Source organism: Triticum urartu, chromosome 3A (genome assembly GCF_056163025.1).
Source record: "Triticum urartu cultivar PI428250 chromosome 3A, HENAU_Tu73, whole genome shotgun sequence".
NCBI classification, from domain to species: Eukaryota; Viridiplantae; Streptophyta; class Magnoliopsida; order Poales; family Poaceae; genus Triticum; species Triticum urartu.
In genome coordinates, this window is record NC_141875.1 from 557,450,379 (window position 1) to 557,471,589 (window position 21,211).

The window sequence follows — 21,211 nt, forward strand, 5'->3', positions numbered from 1 at the left end:
CAAGAATAGCATCATTACCTTTCTGCGATTTGGGAAATCCAGTGACGAAGTCCATTTCAACATGGTCCCATTTCCATTCAGGAATAGAGATAGGTTGCAGAGTTCCAGCAGGCCTTTGATGCTCTGCTTTGACTCGGCGACAAACGTCACACTCAGCAACATAACGAGCAATGTCCTGCTTCATATTAGACCACCAGAATCTTTGACGAATATCCTGGTACATCTTTGTACTACCAGGATGGATGGACAGAGGCGTATCATGGGCTTCTTGCATAACCCTTTTAGTCTTATCCAGGTTTTTCTTCGAACATGGTACCACTAGGCGGCCTTTGAAATACAAGGCGCCATCGTCGGCGATCGTGAAGAATGAGGGCTTTCCTCTTTTGAGGTCGCGCTTAATCTTGAGGACTTCATCGTCACACTTCTGTATCCATTTGATGGTGTCCACAAGATCTGGTTTCGCAACCAGGGTATTGAGAGAACCCTTGGGAACAACATGGAGGTTCTGTTTGGGGAAACCTTCGGGAGGGGGAGCGAGTGATCCCGGGGGAACAATATGGAGGTTCAGCCCTCTAAATTCTTCGACAAGCGAGGGCTGAACTTTGTGGACCTGGAGGTGGTTGCAGTAAGACTTGCGGCTCAGGGCATCAGCCATTACATTAGCCTTGCCGGGGGTATATGATATATCCACGTCAAAGTCTGCAACAGTTTCCATCCATCTTTGCTGGCGTAGGTTCAAATCTGGCTGAGTAAACAGATACTTCAGACTTTGATGGTCGGTGAAGATCTCGCAACGATTACCGAGAAGGTAATCTCGCCACTGCTTCAGTGCATGAATGACAGCAGCAAGCTCGAGGTCGTGAACTGGGTAGTTTTCTTCGTGAGGGCGCAGTTGACGAGAGGCATAAGCAATCACTCTGCGCTCCTGCATTAGGACACAGCCTAATCCTTGACGGGAAGCGTCGCAGTAAATGACGAAGTCCTTCTTAGTATCAGGTGGAGCAAGTACGGGGGCAGAAGTCAACTTGTCTTTGAGCGCCTGGAAACTTTCCTGACACTTGTCTGTCCAGTCAAACTTGACACCCTTATGCAACAGATTAGTCAGGGGCCTGGCAATCTTGGAGAAGTTCTCGACGAATCGACGGCAATAGCTGGCGAGACCGAGGAAACTTCGGACTTGCTTCACATTCTTCGGAGGAGTCCAATCGAGAATAGCCTGAACTCGTTCAGGGTTGACGGCAATACCATTCTTGGAGATGACATGCCCAAGATAGGTTACTTCGGGGAGCCAGAATTCACACTTGGAATACTTAGCATACAGTTGATGCTCTCGAAGTTTTCCCAGCACAAGACGAAGATGTTCAGCATGTTCCTCCTTGTTCTTGGAAAATACAAGGATATCGTCCAAATAAACCACGACGAACTTGTCGAGGTAATCCATGAATATATAATTCATCAGACGAGAGAAGGTGGCTGGAGCATTCGTTAAACCGAATGACATGACGGTGTACTCGTATGATCCATACCGAGTCACGAAGGCAGTTTTTGGGATGTCCTCTTCACGAACACGGATCTGGTGGTAACCCAACCTCAAGTCGAGTTTGGAGAACACTGATGAGCCAGCTAGTTGATCATAAAGATCATTGATCCGAGGAAGAGGATATTTATTCTGAATGGTAGCTTGGTTTATAGGACGGTAGTCTTGGACTAATCGGTTTGTCCCATCCTTTTTCTTAACAAAGAGAGAAGGTGCTCCCCAAGGAGAGCAACTAGGACGAATGAAACCTTTGACAAGAGATTTGTCGATTTCCTCCTTAAGCTCAATGAGTTCATGCGGCGGCATCTTATAGGGTCGTTTGGCTATAGGGGTGGTGCCGGGTTTCAAGTCGATGATGAATTCGACAGCTCTAGCAGGGGGAATCCCTGGAAGTTCTTCTGGGAAGACATCTTGGAATTCACGAACGACGGGAATGTTTTCAATGCCCTCGAGTGGTGCAGCGTTCAACGCATTCAAGGCATAAAGACGTGCCTCGGCGTTCTGAACTAGATGAGCTTGGTAAGCTATTATTTCGTCAGAAGGGTGTAGCAGATGGACGACCTTAGTGGCGCAAACTATAGAAGCAGTATGCGCTTTCAACCAATCCATTCCCAGAATGAGGTCGATGTTAGACGACTTCAGGATAATGGGAGAGGCATAGAATTCCAGCCCTTCGATTTCCACGGGGACATCGATGCCAACCAGTGAGGTTTGACATTGTCCCACGGGGGTTTTTACCAATACCGAAGCGTTCATCTCCTCACATTTAACATCATGCTTGTATGCAAACTCTTCTGACATGAATGAATGCGATGCCCCTGAATCGAATAAAACAGATGCAGGTACTGAGTTTACGAGGAGTGTACCCATCACGGTAGCAGGCTGGTCTAGAACTTCATTGAGATCAACATGGTTGGCATGAACACGACCATAAGACTTGGCACTGTTGTTGCGAGGCTGGTTGCTTCCACGGCCAGTTGCTGGGAGGGCCAGTTGATTCTGGTTTTGATTGCAATCCCTAGCACGGTGACCTGGCTGACCACACTTGTAGCAGAGGCCATTATTGGGAGTGGGAACAGGAGCTTGTGGTGGTGGAGCTGGAAGTCTTGTCTGCCTAGTTGGAGGAGCAGGCAGACGAGGTGCAGCATAGGACTGCCTTGGGGCAGGTGCATCCGGCTGGTACATGCTGTTGGGGATCCATATCTTGCGCTTCTGCGAGGACGGGCCCGAAGATGAGCCCGTGTCACGGCTGCGCTTGTGAGAGCTCTGGTATTCCTGCAGACCAGTTTCGACGTTGATGGCTTTGTTCACCAGAGTGGCGAAATCAGCAAAGTCGTGCACTAGAAGTGCGAGCTTGATGTCAGCTTGAAGGCCATCACGGAACTTCTCCTGTCTGCGTGCATCAGTTGCGATGTCTTCTTCAGCATAGCGGGACAAGTCGAGAAACTCCCGCTGGTAAGCTTCCACAGTTTTATTGCCTTGGGTGAGGTTGCGGAACTCACGCTTCTTCCGGTCCATAACTCCCTGAGGAATGAAGCGAGCACGGAAGGCAGCTTGGAAGTCTGGCCAGGTGATGATTGTTCCAGCTGGCAGAGTACGCCTGTGGCTATCCCACCATTGAGCTGCGGGTCCTTTCAGGAAGAAGGAAGCAAAGGTGACATAGCTGGCAGGGGCTACATCAGCAGACTCCATCTCATAGGTGATGTCACGGAGCCAGTCATCAGCATCCAGAGGCTGAGTTGAGCTGCGGTACACAGTTGGGTTCAGGCGCATGAAATCCTGCAGGGTCACTTGGGTTGGCTGCTGGTTCATATTGGGGCGAGGAAACTGAGCCATAATATTCTCCATGAACTGACGATTCAGTTCAAACTGTTGCATCATCCTAGCCATGTACTCAGGCGGTGGTGGGGCGTTGCCACCACGACCACGACCACGACCACCTGGTCTAACCATCCTGCTAATATATAACAGGGGTAGTTCAGTATTGAGAAATGTGCAAAGACGAGAATCATTCATGATGAAACATGCACAACGAAAGCAGCACGATAGATACTACATAGTAGTCGGCATATCTTACAAAAGAGATCATGCATGGAGTTCGTTACACAGAGTCTGGTACATAGACTAAGACATCACAGGCGGCACGCAGGCTCGCGGCGAATGCATCTAACACTAACAAGCAAGTCTACATCAGTCCCACGCGGTACTGCGGAGGTAGCTGTAGCCTGAAAGCTGGTAGTGTGGCATCGGGTACACCACGTCGGCAACCTGGGGTCCGCGGGTACTCTGGTGCAGAACCTGATGCTCAAGTGGCAGAAGAGGACCAAGTGCGGGAGAGTAGCCTCCCACCTCTGGCCAACCGACATCCTGGGGCATCACGGTCCTGGCTGGGTAGATAGCAGAACGCGACAGCTCCCCAGATCCGACGAAGGGGTGCAACATCGTCAGAGCACGGTAGAGGTGCTGACGAGTGGTGTACAACTCGTGGCGAAGAGCTCGGTTAGCTCGATCCAGCCCATCAGCATGCAGAACCAGGTTCTGATGGTAGAAGGGCTCTCGGGTGACAGTGGAGTAGGCAGCAGTGTAGTATCCCTCCGCACCAACATCGGATGCGATAGCAATGTGCCTGAAGGGGGAGGTATCCAACTCCTGATACTCTCCACGGAGACGTGTCAGAGCAGCATAAGCAGCATCGTGGACCGCCATATCGATAGTCACTCCAACACCATGAGCAGTGTGCAGCACGGTAGTGGAGTCATACTCCCGAGAGTAGAGGTGGACGATGGCACGGTACTGCTCCTGGTTGAAGTCCTGATACTCCTCATAGACGGTGTACTCAGGGTGCCAGCGATAACCCAGATAGGTCATCATCTCAACCAACACAGCAGGTGATCCTGAGGCACCAATGGCCGTCGTGTGGCGCACGACCTGCCCCGTGGGTTCCATCTGAAAACAAAGATGTTTTCACAGGAGTCAAATGACAATGTGGATAATGTTCAAGTACTACTCTAAAGAACAACTAGGGCTTATCCAACTTTGGGGTGAATGTCGTAACGGGACCCTAGTGCCAGAGTTAGTAAAATCATTTAACCCGAGTAGGAGAGAGTTCAGAGTCCCAGAGTAAAGGTCGAGGAGTAAAGGATCCTAGTACCACCCGATGGCGACGTGGGCCCGTAAGGCACACAACCAAGTTAGTAAAAGTTTTTACAATGTCTAGACTCGACTTCGGCCAAGGAATGTGGAAGGGGAGTTCCTACAGGCAGTCGGCTCTGATACCAACTTGTGACGCCCCCGATTTAATCGTACACTAGTCATACACGCAAACGTGTACGATCAAGATCAGGGACTCACGGGAAGATATCACAACACAACTCTACAAATAAAATAAGTCATACAAGCATCATATTACAAGCCAGGGGCCTCGAGGGCTCGAATACAAGAGCTCGATCATAGACGAGTCAGCGGAAGCAACAATATCTGAGTACAGACATAAGTTAAACAAGTTTGCCTTAAGAAGGCTAGCACAAACTGGGATACAGATCGAAAGAGGCGTAGGCCTCCTGCCTGGGATCCTCCTAACTACTCCTGGTCGTCGTCAGCGGGCATCACGTAGTAGTAGGCACCTCCGGTGCAGTAGGGGTCGTCGTCGACGGTGGCGTCTGGCTCCTGGGCTCCAACATCTGGTTGCGACAACCAAGAAGAAGGAAAGGGGGAAAGGAGGGAGAAAGCAACCGTGAGTACTCATCCAAAGTACTCGCAAGCAAGGAGCTACACTACATATGTATGCATTGGTATCAACTGGAATAAGGCTATCATAGGTGGACTGAACTGCAGAATGCCGGAATAAGAGGGGGATAGCTAGTCCTTTCGAAGACTACGCTTCTGGCAGCCTCCGTCTTGCAGCATGTAGAAGAGAGTAGACTGAAGTCCTCCAAGTAGCATCGCATAGCATAACCCTAACCGATGATCCTCCCCTCGTCGCCCTGTGAGAGAGTGACCACCGGTTGTATCTGGCACTTGGAAGGGTGTGTTTTATTAAGTATCCGGTTCTAGTTGTCATAAGGTCAAGATACAACTCCAAGTCGTCCTGTTACCGAAGATCACGGCTATTCGAATAGATTAACTTCCCTGCAGGGGTGCACCACATACCCCAACATGCTTGATCCCATTTGGCCGGACACACTTTCCTGGGTTATGCCCGGCCTCGGAAGATCAACACGTCGCAACCCCACCTAGACCAACAGAGAGGTCAGCACGCCGGTCTAAACCTAAGCGCACAGGGGTCTGGGCCCATCGCCCTTAGCACACCTGCACGTTGCGTACGCGGCCGGAAGCAGAACTAGCCCCCTTAATACAAGAGCAGGATTACGTTCCAATCCAGCGCGCGCCACTCAGTCGCTGACGTCACGAAGGCTTCGGCTGATACCACGACGCCGGGATACCCATAACTACTCCCGCGTAGATGGTTAGTGCGTATAGACCAAATGGTCAAACTCAGATCAAATACTCAGATCTCGTTAAGCGTGTTAAGTATCCGTGAACGTCGACCAGGGCCAGGCCCACCTCTCTCCTAGGTGGTCGGAACCTGCCCTGTCGCTCCGCCTCAAAGATCCACTCACGGGTGCTCCTCAAGCCGACCCGTCTTTAGTCACCACATGTATCCTGTATAAAGTATATAGTATATACCCGTGATCACCTCCCGAGTGATCACGGCCCGATAGTATAGCACAGCAGACGGAAAAGAATGTAGGGCCACAGATGGAAATACTAGCATCCTATACTAAGTAAGCAGGATTGCAGGTAAAGGTATCAACAGTAGTAGCAAGGACAGGCTATGCATCAGGATAGGAATAACGAAAACAGTAACATGCTACACTACTCTAACGCAAGCAGTATAGAGAAGATTAGGCGATATCTGGTGATCAAAGGGGGGGGGCTTGCCTGGTTGCTCTAGCAAGAGAGAAGGGTCGTCAACCCCGTAGTCGTACTGGGTAGCAGCGGCGTCGGTCCCGGTGTCTAGCGAGAGAAGAGGGGGGAGAAACAATGAATACCATGTAAACAGATGCATATGGATGCATGACATGACAAGTAACGATGCTAGGCGTGCCCTAACGTGGTATGAGGTGGTACCGGTTAAGGGGGGAAACATCCGGGAAAATATCCCCGGGGTTTCGTGTTTTCGGGCAGAGGAGCCGGAGGGGAAAAGTTGCGGGTTCGATAGGTTAGGGGTGTGTGGCGGACGAACGGACTGCGTATCCGGATTCGTCTCGTCGTTCTGAGCAACTTTCATGTATAAAACTTTTTCATCCGAGCTACGGATTATTTTATATTAATTTTTAAAGATTTAATCAATTTCCCAAATTATTTGTATTTCAAAATTAATAGACAAAATGCTATGGGTACCCAGTCCTGTGTACACAAAATGTACACAAAGGCTGACATGTGGGCCAGTGGACCCAGTTGACCAGTCAAACTTTGACTGGTCAACAGGAGGGTGGGGCCTCCTTGTCATTGACTCATTGAACTAGTGAGGTAGTTAATTAGTTAACTAAGCAATATTAATTAAGTTAATTAACTATTAAATTAATTAATTAATTATTAAATATATTTAGTTATTTTGAAATTCTTTTTTTTTCTAACAGGGGGCGGGCCCCACTAGTCATACCCACAAGGGGCATTAGCACTTAATCTAATCCGGGGGTTATCCCCACTAATCCAACAGTGGACCGGCTGGACTCGTGCGGGCACGCGGCGCCAACGGCGGTCGGGGCGGCGCCAGGCAATGGCAGCAGCTACTGCAACAGCAGCAGCAGCAGCAGGCGACGACGGCCTGATGGAGCGATGCGGGGGGGGGGGGGTTGCAGCAGCAGAAGTGACCGGAGGTGCGGGGCTCCGGTGGTGGCGGGGCTACCAGGGGAGCGACGGCAGAGCCGGCGAGGTCATGGCACGCGCGTGGCCAGCGCCACGGTCGGGGCTCCGGCGCGGCGGAGGCGCACGGGGCCGCAGCAGGGGGAGCAGCACTCGGGCGGAGGCAGCATGGCACGACGGGTCAACTGCGGGGCCGGTGACGAGCGGGCGCGGTGGTGCGGGGACCGCAAGGCGAGGGGGAAGGCCGCGCGCGAGTGGGAGAGCGCGAGCGTGGCTGATCCGGCGACGGGAAAGAGAGAGGTTGAAGAGGAGGTGCTCACGTTCAGAGCAGGGGATCGGGCAGCGAGGCTTGAGGTAGTCCGGCGAGGAGGAGGATGGGGACGGGCGGCGAGCTGGTGCTGATGACGACGGAGCTCGGCGGCGGGGCAGCGCACGCGAGGCGGCGCCTGGCGCCGGTGATGACGACGCGTCGGTGGTGGTTGCGCGGGCTTCGGGCGGCGGCGCCCAATCGGCGAGGGGCGGCGCGGATCGATCCGGCGACCTCGGGGTTGGTGACGGGGTGAGGCGACGGCGGCGATGCGGGTGGGGGTTGGCGGAGCGCCGGCGTTGGGTGGTTCGGGGGGGGGAACGGCGGTGGTCTCCTCCCGATCCAGATCGGGGGAGAGGGGGATATTTCGGGGGGGGAGTGGGGGCTGTCGGTGGGGAGTGGGGGGGAGGAGTGGATAAGGGAGAGGACGTGGGGGCCGACCTGGGCCGGCCTGGTTGGCCCGATGGCCAGCTGGGCCGCGGTCCAGCAGGGGGGGGGGGGCTTTCTCCTTTTTTTTTTGTTAGTTTAGTTTTTTTTATTTATTTTCTTTTCTGTTTTAATTCATTTTAAGTATTTAGGTCTTTTACAAAGGCATGGATCCCACACCATAAATTCCTAGGAATTTATTTGCACACCCCGAACATTTTGTCTTAAATTTTGAAAAGTTTTTATTCTTTGGTTGATTTTGAATTTGAATTTGAATCAGTTTCGAACTAGCACGAGACTAGGAACAGTAATCGAGGTGACGTGGCATCATTAGCAGAGGTTCAGTGTAGCTTAATTACCCGGGCGTTACAAACCTGGGCATTACATGAGGAAGGAGGGAGTGGTGCACATGCCAAGTTCACTGGGCTGCCGTGTTTCACACTCCTCCGTCATAACAGTGGAGACAATAGCTTTCATCAAAAATAAACAATGAATACTCGTTGCTTGTCCACTATATCGGAAAGAATACTTTCATTCGCCGACATGTGGGACGTCGACCATCCTGGTCCACCTGCCATGCTGATAACCCACAAGTATAGGGGATCGCAACAACTTTCGAGGGTAGAGTATTCAACCCAAATTTATTGATTCGACACAAAGGGAGCCAAAGAATATTCTCAAGTATTAGCAGTTGAGTTGTCAATTCAACCACACCTGGAAACTTAGTATCTGCAGCAAAGTGTTTAGTAGCACAGTAATATGATAGTGGTGGTAGCGGCAACAAAAGTAAAGACAACAAAGGTAATGTTTTTGGTATTTTGTAGTGACTGTAACAGTAGCAGCGGGAAAGCAAATAAGAGTAAACCAGTATATGGAAAACTCATAGGCACCGGATCAGTGATGGATAATTATGCCGGATGCGGTTCATCATGTAACAGTCATAACCTAGGGTGACACAGAACTAGCTCCAGTTCGTTCATATAATGTAGGCATGTATTCCGTATATAGTCATACATGCTTATGGAAAAGAACTTGCATGACATCTTTTGTCCTACCCTCCCGTGGCAGCGGGGTCCTATTGGAAACTAAGGGATATTAAGGCCTCCTTTTAATAGAGAACCAGAATAAAGCATTAGCACATAGTGAATACATGAACTCCTCAAACTATGGTCATCACCGGGAGTGGTCCCGATTATTGTCACTTCGGGGTTGCCGGATCATAACACATAGTAGGTGACTATAGACTTGCAAGATAGGATCAAGAACTCACTTATATTCATGAAAACATAATAGGTTCGGATCTGAAATCATGGCACTCGGGCCCTAGTGACAAGCATTAAGCATAGCAAAGTCATAGCAACATCAATCTCAGAACATAATGGATACTAGGGATCAAACCCTAACAAAACTAACTCGATTACATGATAAATCTCATCCAACCCATCACCGTCCAGCAAGCCTACGATGGAATTACTCACGCACGGCGGTGAGCATCATGAAATTGGTGATGGAGGATGGTTGATGATGATGACAGCGACGAATCCCCCTCTCCGGAGCCCCGAACGGACTCCAGATCAGCCCTCCCGAGAGGTTATAGGGCTTGGCGGCGGCTCCGTATCGTAAAACATGATGATTTCTTCTCCCTGATTTTTTCCTCTACGAAAGCAAATATATAGAGTTGGAGTTGGCGTCGGAGAACATCCAGGGGGGCCATGAGGTAGAGGGGTGCGCCCCCACCCTCATGAACAGTGTGTGGGCCTCCTGGTCTTCATCTTTGGCGAGGATTTTTTATTATTTTTTCTAAGATGTTCCGTGGAGTTTCAGGTCATTCCGAGAATATTTGTTTTCTGCACATAAAACAACACCATGGCAATTCTGCTGAAAACAGTGTCAGTCCGGGTTAGTTCCATTCAAATCATACAAGTTAGAGTCCAAAACAAGGGCAAAAGTGTTTGGAAAAGTAGATACGACAGAGACGTATCAACTCCCCCAAGCTTAAACCCTTGCTTGTCCTCAAGCAATTCAGTTGACAAACTGAAAGAAAGAAAAACCTTTACAAACTCTGTTTGCTCTTGTTGTTGTAAATATGTCAAGCGGGCATTCAAGTTTTCAGCATAGATCATAACTAAACACATTTGCAATAATTCTCAGATCTCATAATTACTTATATCAATAGCATAATCAACTAGCAAGCCACAATAATAAATCTCAGATGACAACACTTTCTCAAAACAATCATAATATGATATAACAAGATGGTATCTCGCTAGCCCTTTCTGAGACCGCAAAACATAAATGCAGAGCACCTTTAAAGATCAAGGACTGGCTAGATATTGTAATTCATGGTAAAAGGGATCCAATCATAGTCACACCCAATATAAATTAATAGTGATGAATGCAAATGACAGATGTGCTCTCTAGCTAGTGCTTTTTAATAAGAGGGTGATGACTCAACATAAAAGTAAATGGATAGGCCCTTCGCAGAGGGAAGCAGGGATTTGTTGAGGTGCCAGAGATCAGTTTTGAAATAGAGATAAATTGTATTTTGAGCGGTATACTTTCATTGTCAACGTAACAACTAAGAGATGGCGATATCTTCCATGCTAAATACATTATAGGCAGTTCACAAACAGAATGGTAAAGTTTATACTCCCCCTCCACCAACAAGCATCAATACATGGCTTGCTCGAAACAACGAGTGCCTCCAACATACATCAGGTCCAAGGGGGAGTTTTGTTTGCAATTAATTTTGATTTAGTTAGCATAAAGCATGGGACTGGGCATCCCGGTGACCAGCCATTTTCTCGTGAGTGAGGAGTGGAGTCCACTCCTCTTGAGAATAACCCGCCTAACACGGAAGATAAGGACATCCTTGGTTGATACATGAGCTATTCGAGCATACAAAACAGAATCTTTATTTGAAGGTTTAGAGTTTGGCACATACAAATTTACTTGGAATGGCAGGTAGATACCGCATATAGGAAGGTATAGTGGACTCATCTGGAATAACTTTGGGGTTTAAGGGATTGGATGCACAAGCAGTATTCCCGCTTAGTACAAGTGAAGGCTAGCAAAAGACTGGGAAGCGACCAACTAGAGAGCGACAACAGCCATGTACATGCATTAAAATTAATAAACATTGGATGCAAGCATGAGTAGGATATAATCCACCATGAACATAAATATCATGAAGGCTATGTTGATTTGTTTCAACTACATGCATGTACATGTGCCAAGTCAAGTCACTTAAATCATTCAAAGGAGGATACCACCCCATCATACCACATCATAATCATCTCAATATCATGTTGGCACACAAGGTAAACCATTATAACTCATAGCTAATCAAGCATGGCACAAGCAACTACGATCTCTAATTGCCATTGCAAACATGTTTATTCATAATAAGTTGAATCAAGAACGAGGGACTCATCATATTTACAAAAACAAAAGAGGTCGAGTTCATACCAGCTTTTCTCATCTCAGTCAATCCATCATATATCATCATAATTGCCTTTCACTTGCACGACCGAACGGTGTGAATAATAATAAGAGTGTACGTGCATTGGACTAAGCTGGAATCTGCGAGCATTCAATAAACAGGAGAAGACAAGGCAATATAGGCTCTTGGTTAAATCAACAATAATGCATATAAGAGCCACTTCAACAATTTAATTATGGTCTTCTCCTAATGACCCCCAAATAAAAGAAACGAAATAAAACTATTTACACAGGAAAGCTCCCAACAAGCAAAAGAAGAACAGGAAATATTTTTGGGTTTTCTTTTTAATTATTACTACTACAGCAGAAAAATAAACTACTACTAATTTTTTGGGGTTTTCTTAAGGTTTAACAAACACACAAGAAGAAAGCAGGAAACATAAAATAAACTAGCATGGATATTATAGTGAAAAAGTATGAGCACCGACATCTAGCAATGAGTGTGTGTGAACATAAATGTAATGTCGGTGAGAAATACGTACTCCCCCAAGCTTAGGCCTTTGGCCTAAGTTGGTCTATGGCCACGGCTGGCCTGGCTGATATCCATAATAATAGTTGTTGGGGTCGTACTGTGATGAGGAATAGTTGGGATCATACTGATGTGCAGCGGTTATCGCCTGCTGAGCTGCAGCGTGGACTCGAGCTGCCTCCGCTCTCCTCTCGTACTCTTCTGCCTCCTCTCTGGTAATAACATATCTTCTTTTTGTCTGTGAATCAAATAAGGCAGGAGTAGGGAAGGTAATACGGAAAACACGTCGTTTATCAAAAATTAAACGATATAAGAGAGGTGATTCAGGCCTCTCGACAAACTGGTGCGAAGCCATAGAGTTATAATCTAAATATGCAGGAGGCAACTCCGTATCACCCTCACGAATGTCTATCTCAAGAAAATGAGCTAAGAGGGTTGCATAAATTTCTCCAAAGAAATCTCCATTATGTCTATGATGATGCAACCTACGAGCTACAATGGCTCCCATATGATAAGATTGGTCTCCTAACACAGCACTCCTAAGAATGCTAAGATCAGGGACACACATGTGACATGCTTCATCCTTAGCATTTATGCATCTACCGATGAAGAGAGCAAAATAATGTATAGCAGGAAAGTGAATGCTCCCTATGGTAGCCTGCGTTATATCTCTAGATTCCCCCACAGTTATACTAGCAAGAAAGTTTCTAAATTCAGATTTAGGGGGATCCCTAACACTACCCAATGATGGAAGTTTACAAGCAGAAGTGAAATCCTCTAAGTCCATGGTATAAGATTTGTCATAGAGATCAAACATGACCGAAGGAGAATTACGCGAAGATGAATACTCAAACCTCCTCACAAATGAACTTATGAGATCATGATACTGGGGGCATTTGTTAGCCTCAAAATCCTCAAGAGTGGCATTGCGCAAATATGCTTTGAATTCTTGTTTAATTCCCGCACGGTCCATAAAATTTTCCGACGACCATTCGCAAGGTTGTACTGGAGCGTCTCTTGGTGGATCCTCGTCAGCGCATAGCAATCCTGGGTCCTTGCTTCTTAGAGGAACCACCTTGGAACATCTTCCTAAGCATATTGTTTTTCTCTGAAAAATTCTGAAACTTCTAGTAACTTCAAACAAAAGTGAACCAACTTCAATAAAACTGATAGCAACTACTCCTACAAGTGCCTAGAGCCTATATCAAGCATTAGAACTACTTGGAACCATATAAATTTGACATGCAAGCTCAAGAACATGGTCACCTATGCAGCACAAATTTGCAAAGAATAGAGCACTAGAACAAAAACTAATTGGACCAATGGAGGAGTCACATACCAAGGAACAATCTCCCCAACCAGTTTTGCGAGAGGTGCTTTGAGCAAGGAGATCAAAAATCACAACAAAAGTGGCTGGAACTCGTGCTTGAGTTGGTTTTTCGGGTTTGTGTGAGACAGAGGAAGAAGATGGGTGCTGGGATAAGTGGAGGAGGGCCACCGTTGGCCCACGAGGCAGGGGGCGCGCCCTAGAGGGGGGGCACACCCACCACCCTTGTGGCCAGGTGGCAACTCCTCTTGCGGTAATTTTTGCACAGTAAATCCTCAAATATTCCCGAAAAAATTATATTAAATTGGCATGGCATTTTGAGGACTTTTATTTTCGGGATATTTTTATATTGCACGGATAAGTCAGGAAACAGACAGAAAATATTATTTTTACTTTATAAATAACAGAAAGTAAAAGTGGGGTACAGAAGGTTGTGCTTCTAGTTTCATCCATCTCATGCTCATCAAAAAGAATCCACTAACAAGGTTGATCAAGTCTTGTTAATAAACTCATGCCGATAATCATGAAACCGGAGAGATTTTGAATAACACTAAGTTACCTCAACGGGGATATGCACATCCCCAATAATAAGTATATCATATTTCTTTTTGACAGTAGAAAGAGGAAATTCAAAACCTCCAATTATAATCGATGGAATTTTTCCAATGGAGTTGATACTATGAACTTGAGGTTGTTTCCTCGGAAAGTGTACCGTATGCTCATTACCATTAACATGAAAAGTGGCATTGCCTTTGTTGCAATCAATAACAGCCCCTGCAGTATGAAGAAAAGGTCTTCCAAGAATAATAGACATAATATCATCCTCGGGAATATCAAGAATAACAAAGTCCGTTAAAATAGTAACGTTTGCAACCACAACAGGCACATCCTCACAAATACTGATAGGTATAGCAGCTGATTTATCAGCCATTTGCAAAGATATTTCAGTAGGTGTCAACTTATTCAAGTCAAGTCTACGATATAAAGAGAGAGGCATAACACTAACACCGGCTCCAAGATCACATAAAGCAGTTTTAATATAATTTCTTTTAATGGAGCAAGGTATAGTAGGTACTCCGGGGTCTCCAAGTTTCTTTGGTATCCCCCCCTTAAAAGTATAATTAGCAAGCATGGTTGAAATCTCAGCTTCTGGTATCTTTCTTTTATTAGTAATGATATCCTTCATATATTTAGCATAAGGATTTGTTTTGAGCACATCAGTTAATCGCATACGCAAAAAGATAGGCCTAATCATTTCAGCAAAGCGCTCAAAATCCACATCATCCTTTTTCTTGGATGGTTTCGGAGGAAAATGCATGGGTTTCTGAACCCAAGGTTCCCTTTCTTTACCATGTTTCCTAGCAACAAAGTCTCTTTTATCATAACGCTGATTCTTTGATTGTGGGTTATCAAGATCAATAGCAGGTTCAATTTCTACATCATTGTCATTACTAGGTTGAGCACCATCATGAACATCATCATTAATATTTTCATTAGGTTCATATTCATTACCAGATCATGTTTCAGCATCAGACATAGATATATCATTTGGATTATCAGGTGGTTCAGCAATAGGTTCACTAGAAGTTTGGACAGTTCTATCATTTTTCTTCTTCTTCTTTTTAGAAGAACTAGGAACATCAATATTATTTCTTTGAGAATCTTGCTCGATTCTCTTAGGGTGGCCTTCAGGATACAAAGGTTCCTGAGTCATTCTACCAGTTCTAGTAGCCACTCTAACAGCATAATCATTTTTCTTACTATTCATTTCATCAAGCACTTCTTTTTGAGCTTTAAGCACTTGTTCTACTTGAGTGGTAACCATAGAAGCATGTTTGCTAACAAGTTTAAGTTCACCTTTAATATTAGCCATATAATCACCCAAGTATTTAAGCATATCGGAATCATATTGCAATTGTCTACGAAAATAAGCATTGAAATTTTCTTGTTTGACAATAAAATTATCAAACTCATCAAAGCATTGCCTAGCAGGCTTATAGTGAGGGATATCACCTTCATCAATTCTATAGAGTGAATTTACCTTTACTACCTGTGTCGGGATATCGGGATCAGGAGGTTCTTCGGTAAATAAAGAATTGAGATCATATGTTTCTTCAACAGGCGGTATATTAAGACCATGTATTTCTTCAATAGGAGGTAAATTCTTAACGTCTTCAGCTTTAATACCTTTCTCTTTCATAGATTTCTTTGCCTCTTGCATATCTTCGGGACTGAGGAATAGAACACCTCTCTTCTTCGGAGTTGGTTTAAGAATAGGCTCGATAATTGGAGCAGGAACTGGCTCAGGAGGTGCCCAATTATTTTCATTTGTCAACATATTATTCAATAGAATTTCAGCTTCATCTGGTGTTCTTTCCCTGAAAAGAGAACCAACACAACTATCCAGGTAATCTCTGGAAGTATCGGTTAGTCCATTATAAAAGATATCAAGTATTTCAGGTTTCTTAAGAGGATGATCAGGCAAAGCATTAAGTAACTTGAGAAGCCTCCCCCAAGCTTGTGGGAGACTCTCTTCTTTAATTTGCACGAAGTTATATATATTTCCTTCAAAGCAGCTTGTTTCTTATGAGTAGGGAAATATTTAGCAGAGAAGTAATAAATCATATCCTGGGGACTACGCACACAACCAGGATCAAGAGAATTAAACCATATCTTAGCATCACCCTTTAATGAGAACGGAAATATTTTGAGTATATAGAAGTAACGCGATCTCTCATCATTAGTGAACAGGGAAGCTTTATCATTTAACTTAGTAAGATGTGCCACAACAGTTTCAGATTCATAGCCATAAAACGGATCAGATTCAACCAAAGTAATTATATCAGGATCAACAGAGAATTCATAATCCTTATCAGGAACACATATAGGTGAAGTAGCAAAAGCAGGGTCGGGTCTCATTTTATCTCTAAGTGATTCTTTGTTCCATTTAACTAATAACCTCTTAAGCTCATATCTATCCTTGCAAGCTAAAATAGCGGTAGAAGATTCCATATCAAAAAGATAGCCCTCAGGAATAACAGGCATATTTTCATCATCACTTTCATCATCGTATTCAGATTCAATAATTTCTTTTTCTCTAGCCCTAGCAATTTGTTCATCAAGAAATTCACCAAGGGGCACGGTAGTATTAGGCATAGAAGCAGTTTCATCATAAGTATCATGCATAGCAGAAGTGGCATCATCAATAACATGCGACATATCAGAACGAATAGCAGAAGCAGGTGTAGGTGTCGCAAACTTACTCATAACAGAAGGTGAATCAAGTGCAGAGCTAGATGGCAGTTCCTTACCTCCCCTCGTAGTTGAGGGATAGATCTTGGTTTTTGGATCTCTCAAGTTCTTCATAGTGTCCAGCAGATATAAATCCCAAGTGACTCAGAGAATAGAGCTATGCTCCCCGGCAACGGCGCCAGAAATTTGTCTTGATAACCCACAAGTATAGGGGATCGCAACAGCTTTCGAGGGTAGAGTATTCAACCCAAATTTATTGATTCGACACAAGGGGAGCCAAAGAATATTCTCAAGTATTAGCAGCTGAGTTGTCAATTCAACCACACCTGGAAACTTAGTATCTGCAGTAAAGTGTTTAGTAGCACAATAATATGATAGTGGTGGTAGCAGCAACAAAAGTAAAGACAGCAAAGGTAATGTTTTTGGTATTTTGTAGTGATTGTAACAGTAGCACCGGGAAAGTAAATAAGTGTAAACCAGTATATGGAAAAATCGTAGGCACCGGATCAGTGATGGATAATTATGCCGGATGCGGTTCATCATGTAACAGTCATAACCTAGGGTGACACAGAACTAGCTCCAGTTCGTTGATATAATGTAGGCATGTATTCCGTATATAGTCATACGTGCTTATGGAAAAGAACTTGCATGACATCTTTTGTCCTACCCTCCCGTGGTAGCGGGGTCCTATTGGAAACTAAGGGATATTAAGGCCTCCTTTTAATAGAGAACCGGAACAAAGCATTAGCACATAGTGAATACATGAACTCCTCAAACTATGGTCATCACCGGGAGTGGTCCCGATTATTGTCACTTCGGGGTTGCCGGATCATAACACATAGTAGGTGACTATAGAATTGCAAGATAGGATCAAGAACTCACATATATTCATGAAAACATAATAGGTCCAGATCTGAAATCATGGCACTCGGGCCCTAGTGACAAGCATTAAGCATAGCAAAGTCATAGCAACATCAATCTCAGAACATAATGGATACTAGGGATCAAACCCTAACAAAACTAACTCGGTTACATGATAAATCTCATCCAACCCATCACAGTCCAGCAAGCCTACGATGGAATTACTCACGCATGGCGGTGAGCATCATGAAATTGGTGATGGAGGATGGTTGATGATGATGACAGCGACGAATCCCCCTCTCCGGAGCCCCGAACGGACTCCAGATCAGCCCTCCCGAGCGGTTTTAGGGCTTGGCGGCGGCTCCGTATCGTAAAACGCGATGATTTCTTCTCCCTGATTTTTTTCTCTCCGAAAGCAAATATATAGAGTTGGAGTTGGCGTCGGAGGACATCCAGGGGGCCCACGAGGTAGGGGGCGCGCCCTAGGGGGGCGCTCCCCCATCCTCGTGAACAGGGTGTGGGCCCCCTGGTCTTCATCTTTGGCGAGGATTTTTTATTATTTTTTCTAAGATGTTCCGTGGAGTTTGAGGTCATTCCGAGAATATTTGTTTTCTGCACATAAAACAACACCATGGCAATTCTGCTGAAAACAGCGTCAGTCCGGGTTAGTTCCATTCAAATCATACAAGTTAGAGTCCAAAACAAGGGCAAAAGTGTTTGGAAAAGTAGATACGACGGAGACGTATCACATGCACAAAATTATCCTGGTCTACCCCGGTCGTATCGCAGGCCCAACCTTTCCCACTGTAAGTTGTTCGGACGAAGGAACCATCATGACTTCGTTGAATTCCGCTTCTTCAAGAAAACTTACGGTACCCGCAATACTGCTACCACACACGAAGACTGGACGGCACTGTACCACGTCATATCACTGAAACCCACTAGGGCAAACTAGCCCGCCTAGGTCATCTATTTTGGAACGGAGGGAGTACGTCTCTGCACTGCTATGATTTTGTGTTGGACGTCATATCACTGAAACCCACTAGGACAAACTAGCCCGCCTAGGTCATCGATCGCTAAGCCTACAATTTTAGGAGCTAGGGCTATTGGTCGATCGACGAGGGATAAGTATAAGCGTACCACGAGCTCATCAGCCCCAACGTTTCTCTTCGTTGAGTGTTTTGCAAGTACTATAGCTCGCACAGTAGCTAGCCTACTAACACCAAGAATCATCAAACAAGCCCTGCTGATATGATAAACAGTTCAAACTTACATCTAATCATGCCATATATTGCATCAAAAGCTGGTGAGGATACGTCTGTTTCCATAACTCGGAGAGGGTTCGCATGATTCATCGCATGATTCACTATCAAACAAAAGTAGCAAGATCCGCCCACACAAGACAGTGCACTAGCCCTAAGTTGGTTTGATAACACGCATCATTCTGGTAATTAAACACAGGGCAATGCAAACTACCCTGAAGGATTAGCCCGACCAACTATTTCTTGTCATCGATCTCTCGGGAAATGACCACAGCACGGACAGCGGCATGGGAATCGATTTCTGGGGCGATGTCCGCAGGACTGACCGCGACATCGGAATCGATCTCTGGGGCAATGTCCACAGGATGGACAGCGGCATCGGATTCGATCTCCGGGGCGATGCCAACAGGACGTGCCACGACATCGGAATCATCAAGGACGTCCACCGGCACCTGCACAACACTAACATATTAGCAAGCACATTGCAAATAATCAGAAACCACAACTATGGTAATAAGCCATTATTTTTTACCTTGTGCAGCTCACCGAGGGATCTCATCCCTCCGGGGGCCATCTCCTCGTCCTCGATGGGGGCCATCACCTTGCCAGGGGAATACTGCTTCTCAACGGCGACTATCTCCTCAAACTCGGTCTTGAGCCTCACATAGGTGGCAATCAGAGTTCCTGGGGTAGGCACGGTGGGGCCCTTGTCGTTCTTCCAACTTCCTTTGAGGAGTTCGTCCGCCAACGTCCTCAACTCTTTGGCCAATGCTTGTTTCTTGGAGTTCTTCGTCTCCATGGGTTGGCTCGCCAACATGGTCAACTCGTTGGTCGGTGCTCTCTTCCTGGAGATCCCTGTCTCCAGTGGGTTGTCCGCCGGCAACTCTTTGCCTAGTGCTCCAGGATCCATCAATGAACTAACAAACAAAAAGCAATCGAAAGGAAACCACAATCGCAATGAAAACGGGAAAAGAATAGGATGTGAGAATCGGTCGGTCCTTCGCAAAAAGAAGATTCTTGGAATGAAAATATAGCAGCATAACTGATTCGCCCACCTTTCCTTCGTCGGTACAGAAGAAAAATGGCAGAAGTGAGTAGCCTGGAGTGAGGTTTTCTTCAAGAAAGGGAAGAAAGGGCTTGAACGAGCGTTCCAATGAAATGATGGTTGCTTCGTCCAGTCCAACTTGGAGGCCACCTTACCACTGCTGGTAAAGGTGTGGGTTTTGTGATATGATGGGTCATGACGGCCACACCAGGGTTACAGGTGAGTCTCGACTGTAGCGCCTCGCTGTGATTTGGTGGATGGCACGCGGGCCCGGATGCTTTGAAATGTCCTGCATGTAGATAGAGCGGCTAGTCATATAGGAGTGCTCAATATTGTGCACCGCGACCAAGGCGGAGAGGAAAACGAGAGAACTACGTAATTAATGCATGAGTTTAATTAGGGTAGTTTTGTAAAGTACGAGATACATTCCTCCAATCACAAAATGCCTTGGTTCATGAGATTTGAGATTTGAGCCCTATAAACCGGAAGGGAGGGAGTACTGCACACGGTGTAGTCTAGTCACTTGTTGAAATCTCTAGAAAGGCAAATACTCCTTTCCGGTTTACAGGGCTATACTACTCCCTCCGTCTAGGTGTTTAAGTCATCTTAGGCTAGCCATAGTGGGAGTAACTTAGCTAGTAACATAGCGCACTCCAAGAATTTTTTGCTTATGTGGCAAGTAATTAATGAGAGGTGGTAACATAATATGTTACTGTAACATAGCGCTTTTCAAGATAAAATGAGTCTACAAGCTAATAAATGAAGCCATCTAAAATACTACTATTATGTTACTTTGCATTATGAAGGTAGTAATTTAGGCTAGTGTCATATGCATGACACTAGTCTAAGTTACTCCCCACTATGACCAGCCTTATGAAAACCAAATAGTCCCAAAACACTTAGGTGTGGTGCATTAACTTCTACCTTGTTTCTTGTTTCTTGACATATCAACCAATAAGAGATGAGAGGTGTGCATGCTTTTAATGACTTGCAATGGCTAGTTCATTGCATGCAATGCTATTAATTAGCAAATAAACATTGGTGACCCCAGGAGGAAACGGTGCTAAGCGCGTGGACCTATGCAGAATGAGTATCAACCAATGGATAATGGAGTTTAATTGTTAAACAATAACAATTTTGTCTCATGCAAGAGCCTGGCTAGTACTCCAAGGAACCGCACCACGCGAGTGTTCGCAAGTGCCACGTTCGGGTTGCGCTTGGCTCTTGCCTCTTCGAGAAGACGAACAATAATGATTACTCCTGCTTCTACAGTATCGAATGCACTGCTGCATGTCCGTCCACCTCGTGCGGGAGGGATAGCGAAAGCTTCAACTTACTGCTCCTGCCTTTGCGTCC